The 9,098-nt window shown below is 43.1% G+C and overlaps 1 non-coding gene across 1 annotated transcript; it reads left to right on the top strand.

The window, feature by feature from the left end:
* Nucleotides 1-5,873: 5,873 nt before the first annotated feature.
* Nucleotides 5,874-5,945, top strand: trnae-cuc (transfer RNA glutamic acid (anticodon CUC)). Its single transcript has one exon. It is a non-coding gene; the product is annotated as a tRNA-Glu (tRNA).
* Nucleotides 5,946-9,098: the final 3,153 nt, after the last annotated feature.

The raw sequence follows: 9,098 nt of genomic DNA, 5'->3' as shown, positions 1-9,098 counted from the left end.
AATATTCTTGAATGAGAAGCAGTGTTAGTTCACTTCAAATTATCCGTCCATCCGTTTTTTGACTGCTTTAGTCTCTTTAGCGTTGCAGGGAAGCTGGAGCCAATTCCAGCTGACACGCGGTGAAAGGCAAGGCACACCCTGGACAGATCGCCAGGCTTAAAATCACTGAAAGATCAATATTCGCCATTGGCCTCTTGCACCTAAAGCATGGCAACCAAGGCATGCATGGTTGTAATAGGACTCTGCAGGTTGTGATCTTCAATCTCTCCTCTGCCTCCCCATCCCCTGCAGCGTTGCCATCATGTCAGTCTGACCTCTGCCCCGCGAAGACGTCCCACGTTGTTCCCTGGCGTAAACTGCCCGTGATGTTTGAACATGAGCTGACGTCGTCATGTTTGGACTGGACAGGGAAGCCATTAGGAAAGTGTTAACACTGAGGAGGTAAAAAATGTTCAACATTTGTTGTCCTTTGTTTCTTGCAGACTGGCCGATGGTGTGAAATTGAATTGGCTTGCCATGGCTGCTGAAACAGAGAAGTGTCCTCAGGGTCTTGAATAATGTATAGGTGTATACAGCATATTTCATCATCTCAGTAGGCTTTGTTCTCTACTGTCCATGTTGGTGTTTATTTGGAACGATTGAAACGTTTCTCCACCTGAAAATCCCTTTCTCAGGAAAGCACGTGCTTTAAAGAAAAGAGAGGATAAGATTGTATGAGCAAAAAGGCGTAACCGTGTCTGGTCTTGGTTATGTAACAGTCACTTGCACCAGTCAGCCTGAAGGCAGCAGAGTGAGATATATAAAAAAAAAGTTAGCCTGGGGTCATTTGGGTTTGTGTGGGATTGATCCAAGCTTGACAAATCCACATGGAGATCCCTGTCTTCTCTCTCTTTTTTTTTTTTTTTTATAAAAATCTTTTCTTACTGCCAAATATAGCTCATACATGGATATAAACTTAGAACTAAAAGTGCTGCATCCATAAAATGAACAGCATTTGCATCAGTCGGTGAATACTTTTACAGGCTTGTGACCTTTTCTTAGTGGAGCAGGTTAAACTGACCACAACAAAAAAGCCTTTTAATCCCAGCACCTTGTTCAAAAGTTGTCTGGAAATTATTTCTTTGCCTGTCTTTTCTCTTTCCATAGCGATATTTTTAAAGAGGCCTCCTCCATTTCCGTGTTATTCATCTTGGCACTGAAGCCTGTTGGATTTTGATTCAATAATCCCATTGGATTTAATCAAGCTAGCGGATATGGTTTTCTGTCAAAACCTGGCCGTCGTCTCTCATCCTTTTCTGAGAGTCAGCACTCTGGTGATCTTCTTTGGCGGGGCACAAAACGTGGAGAGGAACTGGAGGATACCCAAAGACTATAGCATTGTCATGCAATAAGATGCTTTCATGTGCAGCAGACTTGACTTCTGTCAGGGATGGCTCTGCGCCTGCTGCACACTGTTCCCACAAGTGGTCATATTTAAATGGTTTGTCCGCCTCTCTAGGTGGTCTCTCGCAGCAATGAACTTCCATAAACACAATCAAAACAAGCCTCTGTCATTTCTCCAGGTATTTTACAAAAGTGCTTGAAGATAGACAGTAGCCTCGCAGACGGAGCCAAAGTCGACATTGAATCATTCATTGTACACTTGAAGGAATTCTCCTGCTGATTTACTGAAATACAAACAACAACCACAGTGCAGTGATTATTGCTGAATGGTGGGGCGGTGTCATCCAGCAGTTTGTGGGACAATGGCGGCTCTGATAGACGGGAGGAAAACATTGATCAACAGTTTATGTAAGGACAGATTTTTAGTTTTTTTCTTCAGTCAAATAGAAACTGACCCATTTCTCTGTCTTTACAGGGCGACCAAGCAACAGGAATGCGTAGATATGGCTCAGCAAAGACCATGTTGCCAACGTGATGCAGACACGACAACGGTACAAGCTGGACCGCATTTGTGGAGATTTTTTAAAGAGGTAATTTCAGTGTGTATAAAATAGTGAAAATGTTTCCATGACTACAAAATATTCTCAAATAATTTCAAATGATTTAACTGGGCCGCACCATGTTTGAATCCCATGTAAAATGAACATATGCAGCCACAACAGAAAAAGACCGTGCTGCCATTTTGGGGAAGGTAAGAATTTCCATTAGGATACCGTAAATTTATTCTGCCGTGTTCAACATAAATAAATAAAAAACATGACAAAATCAGACTGGATTTACAAATATTGCAGTGACTTAGAGGCAGACATGGAGAAGGCAACTTGTTTTGGTCCAGTGAATCAGTAACTTAAACAGAATACTTATGTTTCGGGCTTTGAACCTGACCAGTAGTATCCTGATCAACGTTGCATATTCATGAGTGCATATGAAATGGAACAAGACATAAATATTTTATTGGTACGTTGTGTACATGCCAACACATGGAGCTGCGGCTGTTACTGTGTCTGCGCTCCCCAAAAACCTGCAACAATACACGGTGGAAAGCTGGCTGTGTTGTGCAGCATGAATGTTCCTTCAGGGAGGCGAAATGAAGAAGAACCTTCTTATAATATATCAGCTGAAAAACAGGCGCTCTGACAGATGTGCTTGCGGGAGGATTAAGAACATAAAGTCAGCTGGAGCTTACACTCTTAAGACCGTACATGTCCCGAACAACAAAAAGTGGAGTTACACAGCAGGCCCCTGTCTTTATGGTGGATTTGCATTAATTATATTAATTAGTCTACATCCACAATAGGGACTTTATGTGAGATAATACATCAAATGTTTTCTGGGACGCAAAGGTCACTGTATTTCCCTGACGTGCTTGGAAAATGGAAGAGTTGGTGGATGAGTTGTAATGTGTTGCACACTGTACTCTTACCACTAGATGTCACTTATTCTTACGTGCTGGACCTTTAAAGCTCACGTCCTTTAAGGTGGACATGAATATCACAGAGGGATTTCACTCTGATGGTGTCATGTGGCCGAGGTCAGTGGATAAATTGTAACCCTTTTTTCCGCTGTGACCATTTATTAAGATTTCAATCTGAACTAAAGTTCAAATGGTTCCTACTAGTTCAGAGTGTCAACATTTCATTCATTCATTCATTTTCTGCATCCTGACCTTAGAGGGTACCCTATTGCAGCTGATATTGGGTAAGAGGCAGGTTAAACTCTGGACAGGTTGCCAAACTGTCACAGGACCAATATACATAAGACATAAAGACAATTTAATGTCTCCAATCAACCGAGACACAAACCTTGTTGCTGTGAAACACCTGTGCTAACCACACCATCACAGTGTGCTCCATATTGCCTGATCAGTATATTAACAGTTTGTTTGTAAAAATTGGAGCAGCATGTAAGAATGACATTGTTTTGACGTTCTCTCTAGTATCTTTACATCTCTGGTGTCCGATGATCTTGACAGACAAATTAGAACATTTCCATAGAAGACGCATCAACTCGTTATCTGATACCGTGATGAATGTCGGGACTCCTGGCGAAGTCTTTTAACCCGAAACGCCGCTCTTAACTTGCCGCATGTGTCATGTACAATGACATCATGCTGGACAGTTCTCTGTATTTCTTTTGCAAAAAGCCGTCAGAATCTATTCATCATTCTGCTCTGTTATATTTCACTGTCAGTCTAAATACATCTCCATATGGAAAAAACTAGGAAGAGAAACCAACATGGAAAAATGATTGGGTCACAACTGGGGAGAAATACTCGAGGTCAAAAGCTATTGTTTTGTTTTTTCTAACTCCTGTCTACACAGTGTGGGAAAACAACTTCCATGAGGGGTCTTGATTCTCCTGCTGTGGGCCCCTTACAAACCTGAGTCCTGTCCAAAAGTTTGATTACATCACAGAAAAGTTACCAGAACGATGAAGAAAGTCTAGACGACTGCTCTTTAACATGGCTGTCAATCGATTTTTCTGAAAAACTGGGAGTGGCATGAAGTGCTGATTGCTTGTGGTGACGGACAGCCTGCCAGGTCAGACAGTGTTCCGCTGGACAGTGGTGTGCAGAGATATTTATATATATCCCGATTTATATGTCTTACGTTTATTAACCATGCACGCGTGAATTTGTTTAATATACCAAATTTTGGGAATTTTTCACAACATCCACGTGACTGAATATTAGGTCTAGATGACATCATGTGACTGTATGGGAAAAGCCTGGGTTGTGTGGAGGGCAAAGGTCAAAGCTAGAGTCATTTATATAAGCGATAACAATGTTGAATGTGTGTGTGTGGGACTGCCAGGGGATTTTCCATAGTCACTGCTGTGTTCTGAACCAGATGCAATATTGGCAGTCAAACTAGTAGTCGGGTAGAAAAATAAGCCCTCAAAGCATTCTTCCCACTGTCCCAGCTAATTTCACACTCGCAAATGTTCTCACTACCCATTCCTCCTTTTCATACAACCACTGATTTTCTGCTTCCACCTAATCCCCTCTGTTTTACTCCTCCATACGAACCTCGTGTGTGACTCTGGATGAGGCACCGGCTCTGCAGGAGTTCAGAACCAATTGACTTATTACAGACAGTATTTTAAGTTTCCCTCTGTCATCTCCCTCCTCCTCCGACTACTCTGTGTCCATGTGAGGGATTCAGCATCAGTGGAAGTGTTTAGAGGCACCACGTGAGTGACTTCATCCTCCCAGATGAACTACAGCATCATAGCAGCAGTCTGCAGGGGATTTCATCAACACACACACACTCACACACCTCCTAATTTTCAAGTTTCCATATTGCACTGACATTTGTTATTGTCTGTCTGACAGATTGCACTTTTCTCTTGTTATTTACTTTCTGACAGTTTGCACTCGCTCTCACGTTCGCTGCTGACCTTTGTTTTAAAATCATATTCACTCTGTTGTAAATAATGACGTTCTCTAACGCTTTTCTATTTTTATTTTCCCCATTTTATTTATCTGTCTCTCTCGCTCTCTTCTTATCCTGTATGTGCACCACTGACCAGAACAAAATCCCCGGTGTTGTGTAAACTTTACCTGGCAATAAACCTGATTCTGATTCAAACCGACAGATCAGTAATTGCACTCAAATGATTACTAGTTTTTTAATAAGACACATAAATCAACAACAGAGGCACCTTAAACTGTGGAAGTGTATGAACCATACAGAGTGAGGACATCTTGGTTGGTCCTCACTTCTTTAAAGGCCTTTTTGGGGGTTAAGACCTTAGTTTAAAGGTGACATCGAATGCTTGTATCACACATATATGTTAGTTATGGAGGTCTACTTACATATATTAACTTGTTTTCATGATTAAAATCCTCCTAATCGCTGCAAACGAGCCGATCAAAATATCTCCTCACTGACGCTCTCGTCAGCCGCGCTGTTTCAGACCAAACAGTTGTTGTGATTGGCCAGCCAACGAGAGCTTTAAAACTGTCCTGTGATTGGCCAGGTACCTGGAAGTGACGTAATAGATAGGCCAGCTCTCAGATACACAGCTCCCCCTCTGGCACGGTGGATGCTCTGCATCTCAGCAGCTACAACGAGAGTAGTTCTTCTTCTTCTGCGGTTGAATGTACGCAACCGGATGTGCCCGGACTAGTGCCCGCACCGGGAGGCGCTACGGTGGTGAGGATTTCTGATGACGACATCAAATTAAGGAAGTGTCGATCCGCTTCGCAGAGCCCAGGAAAACAATACAACACTATTTTCTCAGCAGTGGCTGAACTGTTTGTTCTGAAACTTTAGGGTTTCATAAACGAGGTAATGACGCAGATACACACACAAACGCAGCGTTAATTGGAGCTTCCGGTCAATGTCACCTTTAAGGGTTGGAGTTAGGTTTATGTTATGGTTAGGTTTAGGCACTTAGTTGTGATGGTTAAGATTACATCATATCTCTCCCTGGTGGTCTAGTGGTTAGGATTCGGCGCTCTCACCGCCGCGGCCCGGGTTCGATTCCCGGCCAGGGAACAGAACTTTACCTATGTAGCTGGTTTGAGTCCCCACCAGGTCATCAAAAAAGGGCTGGGTACCCAACCCCCGTTGATCAGTGGCTGCCTGCTGCTCCTAATTCTAGGAAGGTTTCTAGTGGCGTATTTCCACCGGCTCTGCTCTGCTCGCCTCACCACAGTTTATTAGCGTTTCCACTAGCATAGTACCAGGTACTATTTTTAGTGCCTGCTCCAACGAGGTTCCAAAAGCATGCTGAGTAGGTACTATGCGATGATTGATCAGACTACCGGCCACTGACTGGCCAGAGTGCCGTCACAGGAAGAGACGTCCGACACAGAAATCAGGCCGAACTGTTGATCAGTTAAAACTACTTAACAATCCTAAAAACGTGGGTTAAAATCTCGATATTTAACAGAGGAGCCGTGCCGAGGCGAGCCGGTGGAAATACGCCATAGTAGAGGATAAAGGGCTCATTTATGAAATATTTGTGAGTGTCTTCACTATGAATGAAACAAATTGCTATATTATCACCCTCTAAAGCTGTTCTGGTGAATACGTTAACCAACAACTGCCTTTTATTTATTCTTTACACAACCTGCAGACATGTGGAGAAAAGTTACAGGAGTCATATGGAGTCATGTCCCTCTCTCCCCCGACAGAGGTAAGTCCATTACTCGATTTCCTTTTGGCCCTGTTCTGGTGTGTTTGGAGAGACATACTGTACCTGCATCTGTTTTTTAGTTTCCAAAATATTTCCACTATGATGTGTCTGTCATCTGGAGCCCTTTTTCTGTTGTTGAAAACAGTTCCACGCTGCCACTGATTGGTGAAGAAGAGTGCATCAAGACAGCAACGTCGGAGGCTGTAACACTCATAAAATGAGCTGAATTCGTACAAAGTAAGTTCAGTGGATATACTGACTAAAGCAAGCACATTGTTGAATTTGCCCACATCCAAACAGGCACAGTGGACGCCCTGTGTATTCAGCATTTATCAACATGAAATATTATAGTCCTTTTCCATCTCTCGCATGCTTCCGTACGTTGGCCACCGTCTTCCCTCTGTCAGCCAGTCACTTCAGACGGCTCCTGTTGTGATGTGACTTTTCCAGTCCAGAGCTGTGGGTCTCAGCCAATCACCAGAGAGAGAGAGAGAGAGAGAGAGAGCAGACCCTGCGCTTTCACAACATCTACTGTGGAGGATATTTTTAATGCTGCGGTTAATAAGTCATTAAGTCAAATATTGCCTAGAATGCCTTCTTGGGGGAACGGCATTCTGAAATTTCCATGTATGATTTCCCTTTAGCACTAGATGACTTTTCAAGATGTGACGTCTTTCTTTCTTTCTTGGTTGCCAAGGCATGAGGAGAACCATGCATATCTTCAGTCCCTGGTTTCAGATTTAGAACATATTGGACGCCACTTTATTAGGAACACCTGCTTGCCTGCTCGTTTGACGCAAATATCGAAACCAACCAATCACAAACGTAGCAACGTCCATGCATTTAGGCAAGACGACCCGCTGGAGTTCAAACAGTGACTGGACGTGGCATGGTTATTGGTGTCCGATGGGCTGGTCTGTGCTTTTCAGTTAGTGCGGATCTTCTAGGATTATTTACTCACAACTATAAGTAGGGTTTACAGTGAGCGTCTATCTCTTGGTGTCAGAGGTCAGAAGAGATTGCCAGACTGGTTTGAGATTATAAAAATGCAACGGTAACACATCAAACATTGAGGCAAGGGTATTTCCTGACACTAACCATGTTCCGTGTTCCTGAGAAAGTGGCCGATGAATGTATAATGTCAAGATGGAGTTGTATACACGTTTGTATGTGCTTGGACATTATTTTCATGCTGTTTGTGTGCGATCTCCTTGCAGGCGCGCGGCCAGTGTTTGCCTGCACACAAGGAAGTACTTGTGTTTCTGTTTATCCCACATCTGCTGGTGTCCCTTTGCGTATAAATAAATCTTGTCCGTGAGGTTCTCTCCAATGGCAGTTAAATAAGTAACAGCATTGATCATGAACACAAGGACCAATGTGATTACGCATTTAAGAAAAACTACTGGCTGTAAATCCAGATGGTCTCTATGTGTTGTTGTGCTCTCTGTCTGTTTCCTCAGCCACGGGCAAAAGGGTGTAACATTTACAACTCCAAACATCAGACAGGGTGGGACCAAGTATAAAAGTGTCAGTGAAAAAAGGAGAGCAAAATGGAAAACGCAGAAAAACCCAAAGAAACAATTCACGTTTGTTTCAACGCGCGCGGAGAAGAAGATGCATTTTGCCGACCTCGCCTTCACCAATCTGAGTTGTCCCGCTCTACCTGTGTGTGGTTCTTCCGCAGCTCCAAACAAACGCAAATAATTATTCGCAGCTAAAGTTTCTGTCCATTTCAGGCCAAGTGTGATTGATTTTGAAGGATAGCAGCAGTTGCGGAGTGCTGCTCAAGAGCCCAGCGACATATGGGGGAAAATTCCAACAGAGTAACGCACATATTCCACCTTGATCTAACACATGGCAGAGAGGAATAAGTCAGCATGTCAGATTTTCTCAGGTCTATAAATGAGAAGAGAGAGAGGGAGAGAGAGAGACATAATAACACAAAACAGTTTCCATACCTCCCTTGCATGCACACTTCCACAGGCACGTCTGCTTTTTGTTTGGCCGAGTTTACAGAATAACTTATGCCAGAGACTTCACGCTGTTTTACTAGATGCAACAACATTTGATGTGTCTGCCCGACGAATAACAAAGACGCAATAAACGTTTATCGCCAATTTAACAGACAGTGACCGTCTTTGCTCCGACGCGAATCAAATGCATCAAGGAAGTCCTCATTCGTTTAAATGACATCAGCGTTTTGTGGGCAGAGAGTTTGGTGCACCACAGGCGAACGAGCAGGATGTTTTGCCAGACAAACTCAACCATGGCTCAGTTTATTTTTTTGATATTGCACAATGTTGTATTATTTGGACACGCAGTGACGCTGAAGTAAATCTGTAAAGAACAGAAAATGAAAAAGAGAGAGGTGTTGAAACCCTCACAGCAGGCAAAACACTGGTTATATCTGAATGTTAGGATGGTGACATCATGGTGTAATGGTCTCAGTTGCTAGTATAGGCTCTTCTTCAGTCGCACACGATGCCAGTTCTGACAATTATGTTCTCATT

Source organism: Solea solea, chromosome 17 (genome assembly GCF_958295425.1).
Source record: "Solea solea chromosome 17, fSolSol10.1, whole genome shotgun sequence".
Classification (NCBI taxonomy): domain Eukaryota; kingdom Metazoa; phylum Chordata; class Actinopteri; order Pleuronectiformes; family Soleidae; genus Solea; species Solea solea.
Note: the sequence above shows the minus strand (reverse complement) of the source record. Positions and strands in the feature narration are given on the sequence as shown.